We start from the raw sequence: 26,808 nt of genomic DNA on the forward strand, positions 1-26,808 counted from the left end.
AGTAGAATCCTTTGCTCAGTAAAGCTCATCATTTCCTGGAGAAAAGAATGTCTTTTTGGATCTGACTGAAATGACTACACAATGGGGAGTCTGAAAGTGCTTCTTCTTCTTTGTCTTCTTCTCAGGTTGGTGGGTTCTGAGGTGATAGATGAAGCTGATTCTTCAACAGAAGCAAAAGGGCTTGGCTGGTGGGACGGTTTGTGATGTGGCATGTTTGTCATGTGGTCTGCTCCTCTTCTCCCGAGGCAGGGATTCAAGGTTCTCAATGCCACCCCAAAAGCTCTTTGAGCAGTCTTAGCCTGGAGGTCCCAGGAGAATGGCAAATCTCTTCAGGCGCCTCCTTGAGCACGGCCTTCCATCCTTACCTCGATCTGCTTGGTATTCTCCACCCATTACAGAGATCAGAATAGTAAGCCCACTTTGGGAGTCTGGCGTCATTCATATAAATGACATCATTGCTGGCGATGGTGGCCTTGGAAAAGATGCTCCTGTTGGTTTGATTGTCCTCCCGCTGAACTCGGATAATATTGCAAAGACAGCATTAGTAAGATTTTGAGGTGCTAGGTAGTCTAGATCTGAGAGGCATAAAATAGGGCGGTGATCAGTATTGCTCTGAGTGCTGAATTTTATGTCACGTCTGAGATCTTGATCATCAAATACCACTTTTTCCAGTCGACTGATAGCTGCGCTGAGACATTGAAGACTGTGGCATATTTCATCTTTGATATCTGCCTCTGCTGATACCAAGCAGTGGGAAAAGTCCACTTTCTCAAGGGTCTGGTCATGTGCCTTTGTTGTTGGAGGGCAATATGGTGTAACGGAGGCTTCTTGATAGAAGTCTTCGGTCTTGCAGACATTTGGTGTAGAACCCATCCTCTTGCATGCATCGGTGAACAACAGAAAACGTATTGGAGTTGGCTTCACAAACACAAGCATGGTCTGCATACTGTGCTCAGCCATGGACTTCCAGGTGACCTGGCTTCTGGATTGGAATTGCAAGTGGTTCAACAGTCTCCCATTAATTGTGGACATTAACTCCACTCACATGGGAAATTTGTTGGAGGTAAGATGTAATGTTAAGGTAAGACAGATTGAGGCAAGTGTTGGGGTAATGATGCAGTATTATTTCATACCAGACTTCTCTAATATGGTCATCGGAGGGGTCTCAGAAAACTCATTAAAATGCAATGAATCTCTTCAGTCAATGTGACAATCCTGCATGATCTTGATTAGATGTGCAAAACAGACATAGCACCTATCCAATCCCCTCCAGGAACACTAGAATCATTCTCTACAACTCATAGGGGCTGAGGCGTGCTTGATTTGCACACAGCTTCAGATAGGGCTGATCAATTTACAAAATCCTTTGCACCAAAGGGAAGGGAATAGCACTTGCTACCTATATATATATATACATACACACACACACACCTTTTATTGGTGGCTTCTTAGTGATGGATATCCATGTTAAATCTGCAGAAGTAACACAGGCTAGCACTTGGGCAAGAACTCATCAATATCCTTTTATTTTATTCTGGTTCAGCTCATAGAATGCCCTGCTCCATGTAATCCCACGGTCAGGGAGACATAAAACGGAATTAGTTACTCTCTTACAGACCATATCTAAAGGGAAATGCAACCAGAGTAAATGGAAAGAAAATGCAATTTCTTTTTGACAAACTATAACTAAGGAAAAATAATCTCATGAACAATCGTTCACCTCCAAATTCCTGACATTACAGGCTTTAGCATGGAGTACACAATAAACGAAAGCCTTGGTTTAAATTATTGATGGTGCCACTCTTAATCTAAACAGGCAGAAAACTGCAGCATCAACCAAACCTTTGTTTATTCTTAACCTGGCTGACAATGCACAAAACATTTGGAACCTAGGAGTGATACAAAGTGAGCTTTGCTACAGTTGTGAATGAGACAGGCAGCTGAACAGACTTCCAGCCCCCCCACTTCCCAGCATTCAGTCAAGCTTACAGTCAAAAGAGTCATAGAGCACAATAACACAGAAACAGGCCCTTCAGCCCATCTAACTCATGCTGAACTATTGTCCTGCCTAGTCCCACCGACCTGCACCTGGACCCCATGCCCCTCCCATCCATGTACTTACCCAAACTTCTCTGAAATGCTGAAATCATCTATATCTGTGCCCTTTCCTCTCCGGGGCTGGGAGTTCAGTTTCATAATAGACACATACACACACACACACACAAAATTTAAAGTTTTGAATGGTGCAGACTGAGAGAAATAAACAAACTTGGGTCTCAAATGGACCCGGTTAGGACAGGAATCTGATTAGCTGACCAGTGTTAACCAACACTTGGATTGGTTTTTGTCTGTCTGCGAAGGTGTACTTCTCATGCAAATTACTTTACAATGGTATATCTCTCCGAGTAGAATCTAATTTTTGTCACACTTGTTCTCTAATAAATTATTCCTGTTTGGTTAGTAAAGGAAGTTGCAGAGATCTGTGTGATCGATGAGCTCAGTGGCCTGGGACAACGCAGCAGGTTAATCTATAAATCAGGTCTGCTTCACTGCTTAAAATTCCCAACTTTAACATTCCAATTTTAGACCTCATTTGGTATTTTGCCATGAAAGAGCTTGCAGTAAATTTAAGTTTTAAGCCTTATGCAAACTAATCCCTGTGGACCCTTTTGCTCGCTATGGCACATTGATGTCAATTGGCTAAGGCTTGAGCTTGGATCATTTACAAATCTAACATGACCCTCCAGAACTAGTTTCAAAGTCCAATAACCACTTACATAATATAAAGAAAAACACAACTACATTTCTTCATGTCAGAGGAATGACAAGCGTTTGCATCTCCCAGTGTGCATTTCAAAGGTAATGGAAGATTTTATTACTCAGCACACAAGGTTAAAGCCAGCACTGTGTTATCATCTTGACCGTGGTGATTTGCACATTGTCGTTAATAAGCAGAACCAACAAATGGAATTATTGATGGTTCTCAGACCCTAACCTTGTGCAGCCTGCTTGCATGCTTCTTGGAAATTTAAATACATTCAATGGCCACTTTATTAGGTACAGGAGTGGATCCTGGTGCAGTTTTCCGCAGCTGTAGCACATCCGCTTCATGTCGTGCATTCAGAGATGCTGAATGTTGTAACATGTGCTTATTTGAGTTACTGTCACCTTCCTGTCAGCTTGAACCAGTCTGGCCATTCTCCTCCGACCTCCGTCGTTAACAAGGCGTTTTCACCCACAGAACTGTCGCTCGCTGGATGTTTTATTTTGTTTACCATTCTCTGTGAACTCAAGAAGACTGCTTTGCACGAGAATTTCAGAGACACTCAAACCAACCTGTCTGGCACCAACGATCACACCGTGGTCAAAGTCACTTAGATCACATCTTCTCCCCCCATTCTGACGTTCGATTTATACAACTGAACCTCTTGACCATGTCTGCGTGCTTTTACACACTGAGCAGCTGCCACACGATTGGCTAATTAGATATTAGCATTATTGAGCAGGTGTACCTAATAAAGTGGCTACTGTGCGTGTTTTCAGACCCGTGGTAAATTTGGAACTCTTACCTACTGTGTCTTCCTGAAGGTCATTACTGTAAATAGAGAACAACTGTTGCCAAGAACTGGTCCCTGCAGTACACTAGTTACCTCCTTCCGGCCTGACCTCACCTACACATTAGGGGCAATTTACAGCAGCAAATTTATGATAATAGGTGCTCCCTGAAAATTTAAATATTTGGTTAATCTAATTATGTACGATGTGGGGTGTATGTGGTGTCCAGGGAAGGGTGACGCCTCTGGTGTTGGGGCTTACCACGGGCATTCCAGGGCCTCTCACTCATCTCTGGGGCCTGTTGGACACTCAGCACTCACCTGTGTCTCCAAGTAGCTGTGGTGGCTGGCGGTCTCCTACCCTGGTGAGAAAGAAACACGCCTGTCCTAGCATGAAAAGTTAGCTCTGGCGGGCTGGGTGGATGAGATCTCCAGTGAGATCCAACGGGCGGGCAGATGGTACTGCCACGCTTTGTGGAGAGGGAAGGGCATGACAAGGCACGGAAGCCATTTGCTTCAAGGAATTCCCTGGTTTGTGACGCTTGTTCATACCACCAGACCTGGACTTCTGAGGTTGAGAGAGTGGAACTGCCCCAGTGCAACCTTTAAGAACTCTCCTGCACAGGATTCCTGTCATTTTCAGACATGACAGACATCCACCATGATATGGGAAGAAATCGGAGCACTTGAGGAAACCTGTACAGTCACAGGGAGAATGTAAAAAATCCATGCGGACAATACCTGTGGATTGAACCTGGGTTTCTGGCCCTGTGAGGCATTGACTATACTGGTTGCATCTGTAATGCCCTGGTTAAGATTTTTACTGCTGTGCTGCAGGTATTTCATTTTGGCAGTTCTGTCAGAGCAGTCTGTTCTGTTTTCAGCCTGTTTGGGTTTGAGCTGAGATAAGGGGCTTTCTGGTTAACCTTAGTAACGTGGAGTCAGCCAGTCAGGATGGTGGAATTGGGAGGAGGTTCTGGAGAACACTGGTGTGGGTTGAAGTATTTTTTTTGGCGGGAGCTGGGAGAAGTCAGGAGGGAAGATGGCTGAGCATGCTGTCCCTGTTGCAAAAGGTGCTTTGTGCAGATGATTGGCTTCAAGGAGGAAGGACCGGTATTCCCACAGTAGAACCTGTTTGTTCTTCAGGATGGATTTTGAGCGATATTCGGTCGGTGGTGTGTGCTCTCACACATCCCGAGGGTCCAGCACATGAGTTACAGACAAGTTTAAGATGAGCTTCAATTTAAGTGCAGATTTAACTGTTTAATGACACAAAGATTGGAGGAGTTGTGGATGGAGCTGTAGGTGGTCGAAGGTTACAAGAGGATATAGACAGGCTGCAGAGTCTGGCAGAAAAATGGCAGATGGAGTTCAATCTGGATAAGTGTGAGGTGATGCATTTTGGAAGGACAAACCAGAAGACTGAGTACAGGATTAATGGTCAGTTACTTAAGAGTGTGGATGAACAAAGGGACCTTGGGTTTCAAATTCATACATCCCTAAGGTCGCTGCACAGGTTGATAGGGTAGTTAAGAAGGCCTGTGGGATGCTAGGCTTCATTAACAGGGGGATTGAGTTCAAGAGTAGAGAGGTCATGTTGCAACTCTACAAATCTCTGGTGAGATCGCACTTAGAGTATTGTGTTCAATTCTGGTCACCTCATTATAGGAAGGATGTGGAAGCTATGGAGAGGGTGCAGAGGAGATTTGCCAGGAAGTTGCCTGGTTTGGAGAACAAGTCATATGAAGCAAGGTTAGCAGAGCTGGGACTTTTCTCTTTGGAGCGTAGAAGAATGAGAGGGGACTTGATAGAGGTCTACAAAATTATGAGAGGCATAGATAGGGTGGATAGTCAGTACCTGTTTCCCAGGGCACCTATAGCTGACACCAAAGGGCATATGTACAAAATTAAGGGAGGGAAATTTAATGGAGACATCAGGGGTAAGTTCTTTACACAGAGGGTTGTGAGTGCCTGGAATGACTTGCCAAGGATGGTGGTGGAGGCTAAAATATTAGGGGTATTTAAGAACCTCTTGGACAGGCACATGGATGAAAGAAAAATAGAGAGTTATGGGGTAGTGTGGGTTCAGTACTTTTTTTAAGGATTATATGGGTTGGCACAACATGGAGGGCTGAAGGGCCTGTACTGTGCTGTAGTGTTCTATGGTTCTATGGTTCTAAGAGTGGTGGGTCCTTTTTGTTTTTTTCTCTTTCTTTCCATTTATAGCTGTTTACTTCTTAAACTTAAGTTAAATTAACTTAAATAAACTTAAGTTAACTTAAGTTAAATTCTTAAGTAATCTTCTGATTAATTGTACGCAGTGTTTGGTTTATTATTCCTTGCCAATGGGTGATTGCCGGGGACAGTAAATCACACAGGATTCACACAAACCGGGGTTTGGCTGGACAGGACATCCCAAACTCACAGATTTGGCGGGACCAAAGTCGTACACACCCTAGACGTATGAAGCCTGAGAAAGCTGGGCTTCTCGGCATGGAGTCCAGCGGCTGTTAGCGAGGGGCTAACGAGTCGTATTTCCAGAGGTGCCCAGTACAAAAGAGGTTTCTGATGCACCATCAATAACTCACACTGAGACGTAGGCGAGATATCGGCTTTTATTGACTGGAAGAAGGAACCGGGAGTGAGTGACCATCATATTATGTTCTGGAGACTGAGGCCGAGCGTCAGGCCTCAGATCGCCTTTATACAGGGGCCTGTGGGAGGAGCCACAGGAGCAGTCAGCAGGGGGCATGTCCAGACAGGCACACGTAGTTCACCACAGTTTCATATCACTCTGCCTCACAAATCCTTCTCTTCCCTTTTCCCTAACCATCTCTGTTGAAGCTACTTAACCGAAGTTCTTCGAGGTATTGTGTGCTCCTACTTTTATCAATAGCAGTGACATTTCCGTGTTCTCCGTAACAGTAAATGTGATTGTTTATTCCATCTTTCCACAGGTGCAGCAGCAGGCACAGGGGCAACTCTGCCAGCAGAAGTGGGAATAGAAAAGCAGGAAGTCAAGTTCAAGTTTAAATTTATTGTATACATGTATCTGAGGCCACCGTCGGTCAGGGTCGACCATGGATGTTGCATTCTAGCTGTCTAGGTACACAAAGCCAGGGCAGTACAATATAGAGAGCAAGCTGTGGCCCATGTAGCCAGCTCCTCCTCTCCACACATCTGATGAACCCAAGACAATGCAGAGACTGATACAGTTTGGCACCAGCAGTGTCGGAGGAGTTGCCAGTCAGTGTTGAACTCAGTGTAGGACTATCTTAGGGACTCCGCCTCCCAGGGTTTACTCCTGAAGCCTGGCTTCCTCCAGAGTGGGTATAGCTGGAATTGCACAGAGCTTTGAGATCAGAGTTTTCCTTCTCTTAGATGAGCTGCCAATCACAGCTGACAAGCTCTATCTGCTCAAAGTGAATAGCTTTAAAATGCCAGTAACCTGCCTTTGCTCCTTCTCCTGTCAGTAGAAACAGTTCCGCCGGGCTTAATAGCTAAGCCACACATGAAGGCCAGGAGCTGGACTTGGCTGTCAGAGGTGCACACCATTGCGAGCATTGAATAGGTAGTGGGAGCTAGCACCCCCAGCTGTAAACAACCTTAAGGAACCAATATACATGTCTACTGACAAAAGAAGCAGCATTCCTTTGGATCAAGGTGCACAACACGGTGCTTGTGACTCACAAGCAACTCATAGAGCAATATTACCACAAATAAATTACAAAATAAAAAAAATTGCAGCAGTTTGACATTTAACAAAAAATAACTCTGACAAAAATAACCCTGCAACCTAACCACACTTCTTACCAAATAAAAAGCAATTTGCCGAAAGTGAAAGTAGACTACAATAAACTTAGCTGGAAAAAAAATCTATAAGTAAGGCATTTGTGGTCCTATATGAGGAAGAGCACATCAGAGAAAACAGGTTCTGAAGAAGAGTGGTCACTGAGGGATAGCGTGAGGGAGCCCGGGCAATATCAATGCGACAGAGTTAGAATTCTAGAAAGAATAAATGCACCATGTAGATTTAAGAAGTTTGCAAATTGAGTACTGTATTACCTTTTGGTGTAAAAAAAGATCTTAGTGCATAGTCCATAAAACGTTTGTTTACAAAAGGCATTCAGAGAGACAAATGATAGGGCAGCCTTAATCACAAAGGATTTGGATCAAAAATAAGGAAATCTAGCTAAAATTATTCAGGCCTTTGATGGGACCACCACGATGAGTGCTGGGAGTTTTGGTCTCTGTACCTAAGGAAGGACATATTTGTCTTGAATTTAGCATGGTTTAGATATGCTTGATTCATTGCTGAGGTCACTTTACGAAGAAAGATTTGAGTAACAGTGGGCTATTTTCACTGGAGTTTCGAAAAATGGGAGCTCATCTTAATGAGATGTACAAGATTCTGAGGACTGTCAGACAAGGAACCTAAAAGAGACGAAGGGTTTCGGCCCGAAACGTCGACAGCGCTTCTCCCTATAGATGCTGCCTGGCCTGCGGTGTTCCACCAGCATTTTGTGTGTGTTGTTACCTAAAAGCTTTCCTTCTTTGTCTGGAATGAAAAGCTATAATCTCAGGTTAAGTATGTGGGAGGAGGGGTGGTCAGCTATCTAAGAAAGAGACAGAGAAAAATATTTTAATAGAAAGAGTATAGTGAGTATAGGAGTTGGGATGTAATGTTAAAATTGTACAAGGCATTGGTAAGGCTGAATTTGGAATATTGTGTACAGTTCTGGTCACCGAATTATTGGAAGGATATCAACAAAATAGAGAGAGTACAGAGAAGATTTACTAGAATGTTACCTGGGTTTCAGCACCTAAATTACAGGGAAAGGTTGAAAAAGTTAGATGTTTATTTTTTGGAGCGTAGAAGGTTGAGGGGGGACTTGATAGAGGTATTTAAAATAATGAGGGGCATAGATAGATTTGACATGGATAGGCTTTTTCCATTGAGAGTAGGGGAGATTCAAGCAAGAGGACATGATTTGAGAGTTAGGGGGCAAAAGTTTAAGGGTAACACTAGGGGGAATTTCTTTACTCAGAGAGTGGTAGATGTGTGGAACGAGCTTCCAGTAGAAGTGGTAGAGGCAGGTTTGGTATTGTCATTTAAAGTAAAATTGGATAGGTATATGGATAGGAAAGGAATGAAGAGTTATGGGCTGAGTGCGGGACAGTGGGACTCGGTGAGTGTAAGTGTCTGCACGGGCTAGAAGGGCCGAGATGGCCTGTTTCGGTGCTGTAATTGTTACATGGTTATATGGTTAAAGAGAAAAGGAGAGACAACTTACTTCAGATGAGAATTATCTACCTCAGAATGGCATGGGACTCAGTCGTTCGCAGTATTCAGAGATGAGAACAAAGGATTTTTTCGGCCCTCAGAGGTTATGTGGATCAGGCAGCAAAGTGAGAAAATCACGACCAACCATGAATTTGTGAAAAACGGCCATTCGTCAAACATTTTATTTCACTTCCTCACTTGCTTATTGTTTGATTTTGGAGAACAGCAACTTTTTGGACAAGTAAACCCAATACCATTTGCACACATGTTAAGCTTAAGAATTAGGAGTAAATATACTTTTCAGGATGAAGCTATTATCCATGGCCTAGAGCAAATTATTTCTAAGTCTTCTAAAACGGCTGCTTTTGAGTTCTCTGCAAGGGAGTTTATGAGCTTTGCTCCCTCCTTGGGATTGCTCATCCAATTGTTCCTAGACCCGGCAAGAGTTCACTGAAGAGGAATTAAACTTGTTTTCACTGGAAAAGTATGTAGAGAGGATATTATGCTGGTCTCTAAATATTGAGGGCAGTATTTGTTTCATTTTAAGACAGTGCTTAGAGGAATGAAAGGAAAGAATGTAATGACAATATTATCATGCCTCAAGCAAGGCTGGAGATTAGAAACATTCTTCTTTTCCACTGATTTGTAGAGATATCGAAAAAAGGTCCCTCAGGAGAAGCAGAATTGGTACTACTTTACTGGATGTTTAAAATGGAAGAAGAGAAAATAAAAATTAAAGAATGGAATAAAAATGGACACCATCTGCTTGATGATCAGATAACCATGTGAAAATATTTGTACTGTATTTCTTTTACTGGATGTATTAAGACAGAGGTAATCAATGGAATGCAACTAATTGAGATTGAATAACACTGAAGTTTCATTTGATTACCTTTGGCTGACCAGTTACCGATTTAACTTGTCTGCCTGCTTCCTGTTACTTGCCTGACTTGAGAAAAAATCCATATTTAAGGAATCTGATGTTCTAAACCCAAGAGGATCTGCAGTTGTGGGAAATCCAGAGTAACACACACAAAATGCTGGAGGAACTCGACAGCATCTATGAAAAGCAATAAAGAGCCGATGTTTTAGGCTGAAACTGGTCCTGATGAAGGGTCTTGGCCCGAATAGTTGACCCTTTATTCCTTTTCATAGGTTAGAGGTTCTCAACTTTTTTATGCCATGGACCAATACCATTATCAAGGAGTCCATAGACCCCGAGTTGTGAACCCTTGCCATTGATACTGCCTGACCTGCTGAGTTCCTCCATTATTTTGTGTGTGTTAATTGGTTGTCTTATTTGTGGAAGAGCACATCAGTGAAAGCAGATGCTGGAAGAAAGTGATTACTAAGAGACAGTGTGGGGGAGCTGGGCTAACCTCGGTGGAACATAGAACCAAAATTCTAGAAAGAATGAACTCTACAAGACCTTCGCACTAACAGACCACCTCAACTACAAGCAGTCCAGAAGGTTGCAATGTAATCCTAATGCACCTGAACTGTTGAACGGTGAGGAGTCACTGATTGGGGTCGTCCACAAGGATGGAGTCTGCACATGGAGGGAAGGGAGGAGAAATTTCTGAACAATTATTAAGAAGCTTGTCTTATTTGTCTCTATTAGCCCTTATCTGGCACGACTTCAGACAACTGGGGAGCAGTCAGAATCAGGCCACTGACAGGGATGCACCCCCTTCAGCCAAAAATCACCCATGTCCACGGAGAGTTCGACAAGGGCAGTGAGGAAGGAAAGCTGCAGCTGCACGGAAAGTTGCCGATGATCGGGCTCAGCTTTGCATAGGTTCCTGCAGTAGGGAGACCGACCAATCTCCAGCTGCCAGTCACTTTTTCATCAAGAATGTACAGCTTGCAAATCTGACATCCATTTTTTCCATATTTCATTAAGGTTGACATTTCGGACAGCTTTAAAGGAGTGATGTTCATATGAATGTTCCTTTATGAAGATACCACTCTTGAGACTGTCCAAACAATATTTAATATAAAACTCGTGACTGAGTCCACCCGACCATCTTTATAGCAGTCAGCAGTCTGCTGTCTCAGCAGCAAATTCAGCACACAGCGACCTTCAAGTAACACTGTACAGCAAATGGTCCTCTAGGTGTAGACGAGAGAAGCATCTTTTCTGATCTTCCCTTATAAATCTCCAGGTTACAAAGAACTATGCACTTCACATTCATAAATTATTATTATGTGGGAATTGATTGTGTCTCGGTCGCAGCTTTCAATTTATTAAATGCTCTTAATTTAAAATTATCAGAGAGTCAATCATCCAAATAATTTGTCTGATCCCTGAACTCACAGTAAGTCTTTGCAAGTCTCCACTCCAAAGTCATTCCCATGAGAAATAGGAAATGGATGTAGTTTATTAGTAGACTTATCCTTTTAATAAGCTTTACGTAGATTGTGGAAATTAAGATTTTAAGGATCATTGCAATAAGACAGAAAGTATCGGAGCAGAATTTGGGCCATTTGTCACATTGAGGCTGCTCCACCATTTCTTCATGGCTGACCCATTTCCCTCTCAACCCCAGTCTCCTGCCTTCTCACCATAACACTTCATGCTGTGAATAATTAAGAAACTGTCAGCCTCTGACTTGCCGTCCACAGCCACCTGTGGAAATGATTCACCACTCTCTGGCTAAAGAAATTCCTCGTCTTCTCTGTTCTAAATGGATATCCCTCTACTCTGAGGCTGTGTCCTCTGGTCCCTCCATAGGAAATTTCCTCTCCACATCCACTCTATCTAGGCTGATGCACCATCAATAACTCTCAGAGACGTGAGGCGAGAGATAGGCTTTTATTAGCCGGAAGAAAGCACTGTCAGCAGCAAAAGACCATCACACAACATCCTGGAGACTGAGGGAGGAGCAGTGCCTCCAATCGCCTTTATACCGGGGTCCGTGGGAGGAGCCACAGGAGCAGTCAGCAGAGGGGCGTGTCCAGACTGGTATATGTAGTTCACCACATAGGCCTTTCAATATTCAGTAGGTTTCAGTGAGATCTCCCTTCATTCTTCTGAATTCCAGTGAGTACAGGCCCACAGCCAACATGAAAGGGTCCTCATATGATAACCCTTTCATTGCCAGAATCATTCTCATGAGCCTCCTTTGAATACTCTCCAATGTCAGCACATCCTTTCTTAGACAGGGAACACAAAACTGCTCACAATACTCCAAGTGAGGTCTCACCAGTGCTTTATAAAGACTCAACATCACATCCTTACTTTTATATTCTAGTCCTCTCGAAACGAATGCCAACATTGCATTTGCCTTCCTCACCACTGACTCTTGGCAAACATACTGCAACAATAGTTAAGAAGTTTCGGGCAGGTGGGGCTCGTCAGCCCGCCTAGGAGAAGGAAAACCCTAATTTTAAACCTCCGCTGCCTCGCAGCCATACCCACCCACAGGAAAGGTTTCAGGAGTAAATCCCGAGAAAAAAATCCGGAGCCGGGATGCCTAAGGCAGTTCGATGCCGCTTACAACTTCACTCTGGCAAACTCTGCGACGACACCGGTGCCAAACTGTATCGGCGCTTGCCCTTCCCTTGAACTACATCAGTGACGTGGAGAGGGGGGAGCCCACTGAGTGGGCAACAGCCAGTTCTTCAAATCTTCCCACCCAGGCTTGTGCCCTGGAGAGGACACAGTCTACTACTCCTAGTTTAGTAATGTTTAGTAATGACTTCCAGTAGCAGGTAAGTAGTGGAATTGGAGGCAACTTTGAAGGAGAATATTTTACTGAGATCTGGGGAAAGAGCAGGGGATGGAATTCACTTTATGGTTCTTTCAAGGAGAGAGCACTGGAATGATGGGACAAATGGCCTCTTCTGTGCAGTTTGAATTAATGATGAAGAGAAGATACATTAGTCAAAATTGGAGTGAATACAATGCAGCGTCACAAGCTTGGAAGTGTATGATTACATCAACCAAGAGGACATGAACTGCAAAGGAATAGGATAATGGTAAGCTGGTACATTCAATGTTAAACAAAATTATGGAAAGAGTTCATGCATAAAATGTAGTGAGAACTAATCAGGGTCAGTTTTTAAATTAGCACCAAACTTTAATTGAGAGACAGTGGTTCCAATGGATCTCCTGCGTGGAAGAGCAGAATTCTTCCTTTGGTCGATATTCCTGTGATATGGATAATTTGATGGCCAGACTCATCTACTTTACATTGGCATGCTAAGCATACAAAGCCAGGGAACCAGCCCAGAACGTCGGACTCTGCACAGCAGGAGATCGCAGAGTGAAAAGGAGACAGTTCCTTGTGAACTTTACGCACCAGTTTAAAAAAAGGAGTGGGGTCTGTCGGAACTTGTTTGCAGAGCAGGAGATACCTTGGGCTAATAGCAACCAGGGCTAATTAGCAAAGGCCTATAAATTAGCAAGGTTTGACTGGAGCGGCCATTGTGTGAGTGGACAGTGTTAGAGTGGTCAGGCATGGAATGCTCCTTCTGTGAGATAGAAACATAGAAAACCTACAGCACAATACAAGCCCTTCAGCCCACAATGCTGTGCCAAACATGTCCTTACTTTAGAAATTACCTAGGGTTACCCATAGCCCTCTATTTTTCTAAGCTGCATGTACCATGTGGGATTTCAGGGTACTTAACAGTCTCCCTGATGCCTGCATCTGCAGGAAATGTACCTAACCTCAGCTACTGACTGACAAGGTCGAGGAACGGGAGTTGAATGTACTCAGGACTATTCGGGAGGCTGGAAATTTCATAGGTAAGTCTTTTATTGAGGTGGTCACACCCAGGCTTTAGGTAGTAGATGGGTGACCACCAGTAGAAGTGAGGGGTAAGCAGTGAGTGCAGGTTTCCCGAGGCCACTCCTTTCAGCAAAAGTCTATCCCTTTGGATACTGTTGGGGAAAATCTAGCAGGGCACAGCAGAGGCAGCCAGGCCAGTGACATTACAGCTGCCTCTGAGGCTCAGCAGGGAAGGGCAAAGTCAGGCGGAGTGGTAGTGATAGGAGACTTGATAAGTCAGGGGAACGGGCAGGAAATTCTTTGGCCATGGAAGAGAATTGGATGACGGTACAGATGAATGAGTGGCTGAGGAAGTAGGACGGGGCAGGGGTTCAGATTCCTGGATCATTGGGATTTCCTCTGGGGAAGGTATGACCCCTACAAATCAAAGGTAGAGATGAATCTGCTTATAAGAGGGAAATTCAAAATCTGTCTGAGTGGTGCCACAACAATAACATCTCATTCAATGTAAACAAGAGCAAGAAGCTGATTATTGACTTCAGGAGGAGGAAACTGGAAATCCATGAGCCAGTCCTCATCAGGAGGATCAGAGGTGGAGAGGGTCAGCAACTTTAAATTCCTCGGTGTTATCATTTCAGAGGATCTGTCCTCAGCACAGCACGCAGGTGACATTACGAAGAGAGCATGGCAGCGCCTCTACTTCCTTTGAAGATTCAGCATGACATCGAAAACTCTGATAACCTTCTATAGATTCGTGGTGGAGAGTACATTGATTGGCTGCATTACAGCGTGGTATGTCCTTATGTGGAAAATAAAGTAGTGGGTACGGCCCAGCCCATCACAGGTAAAGCATTCCCCACCACTGAGCATGTCTACGTGGAGTCCTTTTGCAGGAAAGCCTTTATAAATGATGTGCTCTGAGATACTCTCCATAAACATGCCTTCATCTCCATGGATGATATCCTAATCTTCTCGAAGCCCATGGAGGAGCACATCACTCACGTGATGGCTACTAGACCATGGACTTTATGTCACTGGAGATGTCTGATTTTTATGTGATGTCTGTTTCATTTTTGCGCTTCATCATCTGTAACGGCAATCTCGAGTCGGACCCTACCAAGACCCAGGCAGTCAGCCTGGCCACCATCATCCAATATCAAACAGGACCAGCAGCTCCTGAGGTTTGCTAACTTCTACCAGAAGCTCATCATGAACTTCAGCTCCGCTGACAGCCCTAACTAACAAAATCCACAGGCCTTTTTGTCTGGGCCACTGAAGCACAGGCTGCTTTTGGAGAGCTTAAACAGTGGTTCACATCATTTCCCACCTTGCTTTCTCCTAAGCCAGACCTTCTCTTCATCATGGAGGTGGATGCCTCAGTCATCAGAGTAGGTGCCCTCTCGTCTCAACAAATACCCTCGGATAGTAAACTGCACCCATCTGTATCCTTCTCCAGGCAGATATCCCCGGCAGAGAGGAACTATGACATCGGGAATTAGGAGCTTCTTGCATTTAAGTTAGCTTTGGAGGAAGGGCATCACCAGCTGGAGGGGGCCAAGCACCCTTTTATCATTTGGATTGACCATAAGAACGTGGTCTATATTCAGGAGGTCAAGAGGCTGAATTCCAGATGAGTCAGGTGGTCTTTGTTCTCTGTCTGGCTTAACTTCATCCTGATCTATCGACCAGGGTCTAAGAAGCAGAAGCCCTGTCCTGCCCGTTTGACAAACTGGAACAAGAGGAGCAGCCTACCACCATTTTGTCCCAAGCCAGGATATTAGCATCAATTTGTTGGGGATCAATGCTCTTGATCACAAGGCCCGAGAGTAAAGGGAAATTCCTGAGCATGGTCCTCCGATTCGGTTGTTTGCCTTAAGTTCTGTCCGGTCCCGGGGCACACACCCAGGGATTGCCAGCACCCTTGAGTTTATCAAGAGGGGGCTTTGGTGGCCCAGAATGATGGGAGAAGATCAGCAGTACATGCAGGCATGCGAGGTGTGCACCTGGAATAAAGAGCCTCGTACCCGACCTCGATGGATCCTCCACCTCCTACCTGTTCTGGAAAGACCTTGGGCACATATCTCCATGGATTTTGTCACAGGACTCCCGCTAACCAAGGGGAAATCGGTCATCGTGGTGGCTGTCGATCGTTTTTTGAAAGCCTGCAAGTTCATTGCCTTAGAGAAGCCCCCTTCCACGGGAAGGACTGCCAAGGTTGGCCTGAACCAGGTCTTCAGGGTCCACAGATTCCTGGTGGGCATTGTCTCATATCGTGGTCCACGATTCTCATCACATTTCTGGGAGGCTTTCTGTGAACTGATAGGGGCAACAGCAAGCCTTTCCTCTGGGTTTCACCCAGAGTCCAACGGCCAGACAGAGTAGACCAACCAAGATCTAGAAAGTACCCTGAGTTGCCTGGCCTCGGAAAGACCTGCTGAGTGGTGTGACCATTTGATGTGGGCAGAGATTGCCCAGAACACCTTATAGCACTCAGTGCATGTGGTGTCACCATTTGAATGCCAGTTTGGTTATCCTCTGCCTCTCTTTCTGGACCAAGAAGCTAAGGTTGGGGACTCTGCAGCAGAAGATCTTGTCCAACGCTGCAAGGAGAAGTGGATGAGGCTAAAAGATATTTTGCTGGCCTCTACCCAGTGAGCAGACACCAAGGCAAACCAAAGGAGAAGCCTGGGACTTGTGTTACAGCCTGGGCAACAGGTCTGGTTCTCCACTCATGATTTGTATCTCCGAGTGGAATCTAGAAGGTTGATGCCCAAGTTCACAGGTCCCTTTAAGATCCTGAGGAAAGCAAATCTGGTGGCTTACTCCTTGCAGCTTCCCAAGACCCTAAAGATCAGCCCCACTTTCCACACCCCTAAATTAAAGCCAGTCTGCACCAACCCCTTAGCCCCACAGCCACCACCCAAGTTTATCGTGGGGTAACAGGTCTTCACAGAGAAAGACTTTTGGACTTGCGTACTGTTGGAGGTGTTTGGCAATACCTCGTGGAATGGGAGGGATTCAGACTGGGGGAAAGGTGCTGGCTACTGAAAAGAGACATCCTGGATCTGATTCTCAGTCACAATTACCATCACTGCCTCTCTGAGCAACCAGGGCCATCAGGAGTCAGCCGTAGGGGAGGGCGTCCTGTTACTTAGCTAGCCAATAATATAAAATGATACCAAAAGTTCTTTTCAGATATATAAAGAGTAAAAGAGAGCAGAGGGTGAATAATGAACCAGTGGAAAATGACACTGGAGATGTGGGAATGGGGAGATAAAGAAATAGCAGGCAAACTTAGTAAATAATTGGTGTCAGTATTGATTGTGGAATACATGAGCAATACACCAGAAATTCAAGAGCGTCAGAGGGCAGGTGAGCGTAGTTGCTATTACTACGAAGCTACTGGGGAAGCTGTAAGGTGCAAACACGTAGGTTAAATGGTATTTGTAAATGGTCCGGTGAATTGGTTTGGGTTAAGTTGGGGTTATTGGCAGAAACTGTGCCAGCACAGCTCGAAGGGCCGACTCCTCCTTTATCACAAATAATATATGAAAAAATAAATGATAACGAGGCTTTATGAAAGGTAAATCATATTTGACAATCTTGCTTGAATTCTTTGATGAGGGGGTAAAGGAAAAAGCTGTAGATTTAGTGTACTTGGATTTCTAAGTCGCATACGAAGCTGATGAATAAATTAAAAACACATGGAGGGAGTGTGTAGCAGAGAGTCTACTCGGTTAATGGTAGGGATCCATGGTATCAAAAAAAGTTTGGGAACCCCTGGCCTAGGACTGTTTGTCTCAAAGAAAACAAATGGAATGCATGGGTCCTTTTCAGACCGGAAGCAGGTAACTAGTGTGCTGCAGCGATCAGTTCTCGGCAGCAATTATTCCCTACATTAATGACCTGCAGGAGGGAATGGTAAGGTTTTCAAATGATACTGATGATATGAAAATACACTCAGTGCCTCCTGTACCAAATGTGATGGCCACAGAGTGTGTGTAGAAGAGATGTGCTCTGATAAGGGAATGGGGGAGAAAGGACATGATAAATAGAGTTTAGTGAAGTGTGGGATCCTGCACTTCTGTAAGAGAAACCAAAAGGCAGATTATTATCCAAATGGAGTGAGGCTACAAGGGAATAAATAGATGTACTGGTGTTTTCTCGCACATGATTCACAAAGAGAGCCAGCAGGCAGATCCAGCAAATAGTTAAGGGGGCAGCCAGCATCACACAGGGATTGGAGTTTAAAAATAGAGAGATTTTGTTGCAATTATTAAGGGTGTTAGTTAGCATTGGTGACGTCTCATCTGGAATACCATGTACAGTTTTGGTTCCCTCACTGAAAAGAATATACCAGGTTTCCCCCGCTACCCGAAGGTAGAGCGTTCCAATGAAACGGTTCGTAAGCTGGAACATCGTAAAGTGAAGAAGCAATTACCATTTATTTATATGGGAAAAATTTCTGAGCATTCGCAGACCCAAAAAATAACTTACCAAATCAGGCCAAGTAACACATAAAACCTAAAATAACAGTAACATATAGTAAAAGTGGGAATGATATGATAAATACACAGCCTATTTAAAGTAGAAATACATTTCTGTAATCATTGCAGCACTGTCTAGCGTTGCAAAAATCTCACGCAAGCGCTCCTGGCAGAAACACTCTCTCCAGTAACCTTTAAGCTATGAAGCTGCCAAATCAAACCAAGTAACACATAAAAATACACAGCCTATATAAAGTAGAAATAATGTATGTACAGTGTAGTTTCATTTACCGGAATCGGGAAGACAGTGAGGACACTGATGATGGTGTGTTAGGCTGAGTCGTCGGAGGTTGGGGTGGTGGGACACTGGGGTGTCATCTCATCATCGTCTGTTTCCATCAGGGCAGGCAGGTCACCTTCTTCTATGTCTGCCTGGCTCGATGTCAAAGGTCGAGGTTCATCGGCTGCTGTGGCTGATGTGGAAGGCTTGAAAAACGACAGTATGCTTGACTGCTTAGCCTCGCGCATTTTTCTATCATGCAGTTCTTTGTAAGCACTCAAACCATCCTGCAAACCTGCCCTAAACCCACGTGCCCTTTCAAAATTAAAGTCATACTTTTCTGCAATCATTGCAGCGTTGTCAATCGCAGCGAAAATTTCACACAGTTGCTTCACGTTCTGTTCCTGGACGACTTCACTTTTGCGCCGTTCGCTACTGCGTTCGGCTTCAATTGTTATCCTTTCCTCTTCATCAGCTCTTCATCTGTCAGTTCTTGGCCATGGGATGCCAAAACCTCTTCAACATCATCTTCGTCAACTTCCACAAACCTAGCCTCCTTAGCCAAACTCACTATTGCCGTATTTATTGTTGATGGTTCGAAGCCTTTAAAATAGTTCACTGCTTCGGGACATAGTTTCCTCAAAACACCATTTCTCATCAAGACTGTTAGCCTATCGAGAGCATCTCCAACGTTGGCAATTGCCAGTTTTATATTTATACCCAGATCTCTCTCAAAGATGTTTTGGAGTTGCCCTCTCTGTCAATGGTGCTTACAATAAAATGCATCACATTCTGCGTATTGTATGCCTTAATTATGGCTATTAGGCCTTGGTCACATGGCTGCAGCAACGATGTCGTATTCAGTGGTAAGAATGCAACACAAATGTTACCGCCATACTCGGTAATGTCAGGTGAATGAGCAGCACAATTATCGACAATCACAAGACACCTATTATCAAGGTTATTTTCTCTACGGTATTTTTCAACAAAGGGACTAACGTATCCACTCAAGTACTCAGAAAAAAGCACTTGGGTATTCCAACCACTTGGATGTGAACAGAGCACAACAGGAAGTGCTTTCTTATCAGCGCCTTTAAGTGCCCTCGGATTTTCTGAATGGTACACTAGTAGAGGCTTAAGGATGCATCACCAGCAGCGTTAATAATAAGCATTAGGGTAAACCTGTGCTTCAAAGCCTTGTGTCTCTTAGTCTGCTTTTCTTCTATCGAAATAAATGTCTTGCTCAGCAATTTTTTCCAATAAATTGCAGTTTTGTGACAGTTAAACACTTGCTTATACAAATAACCATCTTCTGTAATTATTTTCTTCAGTTTTTCTGGGAACTTTTCGGCAGCTTCAGTATCAGCCGAAGCACTCTCTCCAGTAAATGTTAAACTATGAAGCTGCCCTCGCCTCAGAAACCGATCAAACCACCTATGACTACCTTTATATTCCACTTTCACAACACTTTCATCACCATCGTTCAGTGCTTTCTGTTTCAGCTTATTAAAAAGACTGACTGATTTCTCCTTAAGTACAAGATAACTTAACGGTACACCCATCAATTCACTCAAGGAATAGACCTTCCATTTTATCCATTGTTGGATGCCAACTAAAAAAGACCATCCTGCTACGAGCAGAACCAACAGTAACGTCAGCAGCTTTCAAGATTCTTTCTCTCTGCGTGTAAGTAGTGCGAATGGGGGATGGAGGCAAGTTCAACGTGCGGGCAATGTCTTTACTTCATTCACCACGATCAAAACGCTTAATTAAGTCTAATTTTACACTAAGTGAAACACCCTTACGTGCTCTCTTAGGCTTTTCTGATACCTCGGAACTCACCTTACTGACGGATGCACAAAATAAATTGAGATAAAGCACAGATGCTCACAGGCACGTGGTTAAGCAATGCCGGCTGCCTTTTTTGTAGAAGTGAAAACACTTATTGGTTAGCGAAAACAGGATACTAATGTAGGTCTTTCATAACAGCAAGATGCGATAAGGTGAATGTTTGGAAAACAGGGTATTGTAGTGGTAACATTGGGATGCTTCCTGGGATGAGAGGGTTTTCCCACAGAGAGAGAACTCTTCTTTAGTTCTCTCTCTGTAGCTTGGGTCTGTATTCAAGTTCAAGTTTAATTATCATCAACGCCCATGGATATAGCCAAACGAAACATTGCTCCTTCAGGGCCAGGGTGCAAAACACAACACCAAAAGTAATTCACAGCACAAGGCACATATAGCACATATACAGCAGCAGTAAACATACAGTCAATAAATAAAATCTAAAATAGTCCAAATCCCTGTCATGCCCTATGTGTTGTCACCAAGAGCACACCTGCAGCAGTCTACAGGCGAACGCAATTCTGCTTGTCACTAGAGGCAGCACTGACTGGAGGGCCCAGCTCCCACCCAGCCTGGACACTGTGCTACACCACCTCCAGCATCACCTCCCTGGGTGCTTGCAACAGACGAGCCTGTGGAATGAGGCCCTGCGGCGTCCCCGCCATCAATCTCTTCCAATAAACCAGTGAGCCGAACTTGCAGTGTTACACATTACCGATGTCCAACAGGGCCCTGTGGTCACAAGAAAGACATCCACAACAGTTGCTCACTGTTGGACTGCACACCAACTGTGGACACCTTTCTGCAACAGCATGGTCTGTACCAAGACCGGCCCCTCCAGCCCCCCACCCCTCCGGCTATCGAGCAACTTGCTGCTGGGGTAGACCTGTCGTACCTGACGTTCTTGATAACCAGCAGGCCTTACGATTGTAAAAAGGAGATAAAGGATGAACAATCCAGAGTGGATGCTGTGTCCAAGCTCACTGCCATCTTACCAACAGAAGAATGAGAGATGATTTTATTCGAACTTACAAGATCCTCAGTGGCATTTGCAGGGTAGATGCTGGGATGTTTTCAGTAGTGGGAGGTGTATAACTACAAGAAATGAGGCTGGTCATTATAAAATGGAAGTGAGTAGACATGTTTTTTCACAGAGGGTGGTGATTCCCTGGGACAATGTGCCTTAGTGGGTGTGCAAACTGGATTGTTAGGAGTACAGTACTGTGCAAAAGTCTTAGCCACATACATATATTTGGGTGTCTAAAATTTTTGCAGAGTTCTGTAGTAATTTCTACTTTCTACTTTCTACGAAGGCTGAGGAAAGTCCATCTCCCACCCCCATCCTCATCACATTCTACAGGGGTTGTATTGAGAGCATCCTCAGCAGCTGCATCACTGCCTGGTTCGGAAATTGCACCATCTCAGATCACAAGACCCTGCAGCGGATATTGAGGTCAGCTGAGAAGATCATCAGGGTCTTTCTTCCTGCCATTACGGGCATTTACACTACACGCTGCATCCGCAAAGCAAACAGCATTATGAAGGACCCCAGGCACCCCTCATACAAACTCTTCTCCCTCCTGCCATCTGGGAAAAGGCACCAAAGCATTCAGGCTCTCACGACCAGACTATGTAACAGTTCTTTCCCCCAAGCTATCAGACTCCTCAATACCCAGACCCTGGACTGACACCTTACTGCCGTATTGTCCTGTTTATTATTTATTGTAATGCCTGCGCTGTTTTATGCAGTCCTGGGTAGGTCTGAGGTCTAGTGTAGTTTTTTTCTGAGTGTTCAGTCTAGCTTTTGTACTGTGTTATGTAACACCAGGGTCCTGAAAAAACGTTCCATTTTTACTATGTACTGTACCAGCAGTTATGGTTGAAATGACAATAAAAGTGACTTGACTTGACTAATTTATGTATTGCACTGTTCTGCTGCAAGAAAAAACAAATTTCATGACATACGTGAGTGATGATAGACCTGATTCTGGTATGGGTCTCTTTTGTGGACTGAGGTTGGGAAAAGGGCAGGGAGAGGGGAATCAAGGTTAGGAAAGGGGAAGGGAGAGAGGAGGGAATAAGAAGCACCAGAGAGACATTCTGTAATGATCAATAAACCAATTGTTTGTGATCAAATGGCCTTGCCTGCTGTCTCAGGGTCGGGTGTGTCGGCACACGCACCACCCCCACCCCGGCACTCTTTCTCTGCCACTTGTCCCACAACCCTCCCTCGGCGCTCCACTCTCAAAATTTCCAACATCCTCTGCTCCCATTGGATTTACAAACTCGCTTTCTGCTCCACTTTGACAAATACTGTACTGTGCAAAAGTCTTCGGCACCCGAGCTATGTGCCTATCACTTCTGTACAGTGCTGTAGATCAAGTGGAGCTAGATAAATATTTGATAACTGGAGGAATAGAATGATATGGAGAAATGACACAGAAGAGTAGAGGTCAGCATAAATTATGCTAAGCGGTGGGGCAGGCCTGAAAGGCCCGATGACCAATTTCTGCTCCTGCTTTGTTAGGTTCTTGCTTTTTTTTTTAACATTCTTATTTCTTGTGAAACTCCGCATGGTCACGGGGACACAGGCAGTGCCCAAGGTTAGAATTGAACCGGGTCAACAGGCCTCAGTACCACCTGCCGCACCACTGCGCCGTCACGTGGGGGTAGATCATCCCCAGCTACGTCCATATTTGCACAAATGAGCATTAGCACTTATCACCTCCGCTGCTGTGCAGCTCGGCCTGTCCTGGAGCGAGGACCTTATTTCTTGCTGGAGGCTGTGATGTGTGACCAACTCTGTGTGACATTGTCGAGTATAGTTAAAGAACTTGGTGTATTGTAACAATAACGTGACACATGTGCTGTACACACATGCCAGTCCTACTCAGTCTGCAATAAAGTGAACACTTTTCTCTGAGAGATTATGATATTTAATTATTACCAGAATTATCTCACAGTCCGCCTAAGTGCATTCAAACTAAAGATGAAGTTAATTACAACCAAAATACATATTGTCATCAAGAAGGGAAAAAAAGTGGTCAAAATACGCTTGCAGTGGCTTCAGTATATCATTCATCAAGGCACTCACAGCCGAGAAGGTAAGGGTGTTGTAATATGAACAAAGTCACCAGAGAGACAGAGCTGATAAAGATAAAGTAGTCTTTTATTTGACAAAATGAGACACTCTCTGAAGGAAGTGGCCTCGTCCACCCAGTATTTCATGACATTTTATGTGCTAAAGATCAAAGGACAATTCTATAGATACACCTTGGCAGGCTTCATCACTGCCTGGTATGGAAACTACCTCCCTCAATCGTAGCACTCTGCAGAGGGCGGTGCAGACAACCCAGCCTGTCTGTAAACGTAAACTGCTCACTATTCTGGACATTTACAAAGACAGTTGTGTAAAAAGGGCCTGAAGGATCACTGAGGACCTAAGTCACCCAAATCACAAACTGCTCCAGCTGCTACCATCAGGGGAAATGATTCCACAGTATATAAGCCAGGACCAACGGGCTTCGGGAACAGCTTCTTCCACCAGGCCATCAAACTGATTCATTCATGCTGACACAACTGTATTTCTATGTTATACTGACTGTCCTGTTGTACATACTATTTATTACAAAATACTATAAATTGCACATTGCACATTCAGACAGAGACGTAACATGAAGATTTTTACTCCTCGTGTATATGATGTATGTGTAAGTGATAAATTCAATTCAATTCAATGTATCTACAATACTTTCTTTGAAATACATACAATCTTCACACCTAGAATGCAGACATCCAAAATGAATATTAATCAGCATTGTCTGTTTTTTCAATTACCTGCTGTCCACAGCTTCAGGAGATTGCTGTCCAGGGCTGCATTTTAAATTTAATCTACAGTCCACGTTCTGGATTGCTTAAATTAGTTGCTGAAATTATTGTTTGCTCTATAACCTAATTCCAGAATATGCCTGATGCACCATCAATAACTCTCGGAGACGGGAGGTGAACGATAGGCTTTTATTAGCAGCAAAACGGAGCACAGCATCTCAGAGACTGAGGGAGGAGCAGTGCCTCCAATCACCTTTATACAGGGGTCTGTGGGAGGAGCAGCAGGAGCAGTCAGCAGAGGAGCGTGTCCAGACAGGTATACATAGTTTACCACTGTGCCCTAAGAGATCTTCAGTGTTCCCTGTGTATTGGTGGACGGTAGCAAATTAACAATAGAGGTAAAAATGCAGGAAGCAGCAGCCTCTTTAAGAAAAGTGGACAGGATGTGTCAGTCCAGAGGATGGAAAGATGGGTTTAAAAGATGAAAGTACACCGGAGGCTTGACTGCAGCATCACTCTCTAGGTGCCTCAAATTGAGCTAGATTTCACAATAAGCATGAGGAGCTCAACTAAGGATGAGAACCATTTGTAGTTTATATGGGTACGATAGCCTGAGGGTGTGAAAATCTTATGCTGAGTGTGCAGATATTGGGCACTACAGTGAGAGAGCAAAGGAATTGGTTAGCTCTGAAGCATATCACTATCTTTACTTAGCCCATACTTAGTATGGAGATACCACACTGTGCAAAGGTCTTAGGCACATATACTGTACGTAGAGTGAGGGTGCCTAGGAACTTTGCACAGTACTGTAGTAATTTTGTCTTTTGCACTGTACTGCTGCCAGAAAAAAAAGCAGATTTCATGACATATGTGAGTGTGATAAACCTGATTCTGATATGGGTCTCTATTGTGGACTGAGTGGGAAGGGGGTAGGGAGAGAGGAATCATAGTTGGGGAAAAGTGGAAGGGAGAGGGGAGGGAGCAGGCGGGAATCAGCAAAGAGACATTCAGTAATGATCAATAAACCAGTTGTTTGAAATCTAGTGACCTTGCCTGTTGTCTCAAGGCTGGGTCCATCTTAACCCAGATTGCACCCCCTCCACCCTGGCTCTCCTTCTCTGCCACCTGTCACATACCCCTCCCTCAGCACTCTCCCCTCACCATTCCCAACGGCCTTTGCTCCTGCCTGATTTATAAACCCTCTCTCCGCACCATGTTGCCAAAAGCAGTACTGTTAGTACTGTGCAAAAGTCTTAGGCACCCCCAAGCGTGTGCGTGTGCGTGTGCGCTCTCTCTCTCTCTCTATATATATATATATAAAATGTTCCTAAGAGACTTCTGCAGAGTACTGTATAGAAGGGTCTATTTGTCTCATCAGGTCCAAGCATAGCATTCCCATCAGTCCCATTCCCTTCTTCCTTTCCAGGAGTCTTATAATTTATTCTTTTTAATGCATCAGTTAACTCTTTTGACTCCAGTTTTGCATCTTGTCAATATTAATGGATAATTTATAGTAGGCAATGAACGTTCTAGATCATCATTGTAAATGGGAGGAAATCAGGAGACCCAAAGGAAATGTTCATGAAAAATACCTAAGCTCCACAGAAACAGCTCCTAAGATTGGGATCCAACCCTGATTCCTAGACCAGTGAGATAACAGGCAAAATGGGCTGACTGGTATACAGTTTTTGAAATAAATATGCCAAAAGTATCTATCAGATTCAGGGGCAACCTGTTCAGGGGAAACATCATGAAATCTTTATTGACCTGTTGAGTGATTTACAACATTAGTTGGGGGCTTGTTGTGTTTGGTCTGTTCAGTGTGACCTCAATCATAAATCTCATGCAATTCAATAAGCTGAAATGATGCAAAGCATCACTGATAGGATAAAGAAACTTTTTATTTGCAAATCACAAATGTAAGAGTCATGATATTCTGATATTTTATCAGAAGATGTACCTAATCAAACACTCCATCTATTGAGCATTCCTTTCTGAACACGCAGTGGCTTTTGGATGTGAGGCAATACTGTGTAAAGCAGATTGCCAGTCCCCTGTTATCTCTTCCACGCAGCAGCACCCCTTTTTCCACACGAGAAGCAGAGGCTAGGAATCTTCATCACTGCAAATATTTCCTCCAATAACCATGAATGATTTGATCTTTTGATCTGCAATGAATGTTGACAACAACATGAAATCTGCAAGATTAATAAATTCATAGTGTCACTTATGCAAAAGTTTGATATGTGGATTCACTTGGGGGTTTATATTCAAACAGTTGCCTTCTTAAGGAATATTTTCTATGATCAGTTCAATGGATTCCATCTTAAAGCAGGTACATAGGTTGGAGACTACATATCCAGAGGCATTGTTACATGATCACAATGTAGTAACAGCAAGCACCATTAACTTACTTCCTCTATTCATGAGATTCTGCAATAACGTTTTAAGGCCCAAGCAGACAGAAAATTTATCAATGGACACTGTCTCCTTCTTTTTCTTTTTGTTAAGCCCTTCTCCCCTCTTGGGGTATAGGCTACCAACAGAGTCCTCAGTTCTGGGCCAGTCTTTCAGCCTTTCAATGTGTAGCCCGTCGAAGAACCAGCGCTCCATTGAATCTAGGACATCTTCAAGGAGCGGTGCCTCAAAAAGGTGGTGTCCATCATTAAGGACCTTCATCACCCAGGTCATGCCCTCTCATCAGGGAGGAGGTACAGAAGCCTGAAGGCACACACTCAGTGATTCAGGAACAGCTTCCTCCCCTCTGCCATCCAACTTCTGAATAGACATTGAA

This window comes from Hypanus sabinus, chromosome 13, assembly GCF_030144855.1.
Source record: "Hypanus sabinus isolate sHypSab1 chromosome 13, sHypSab1.hap1, whole genome shotgun sequence".
Taxonomy (NCBI): Eukaryota; Metazoa; Chordata; class Chondrichthyes; order Myliobatiformes; family Dasyatidae; genus Hypanus; species Hypanus sabinus.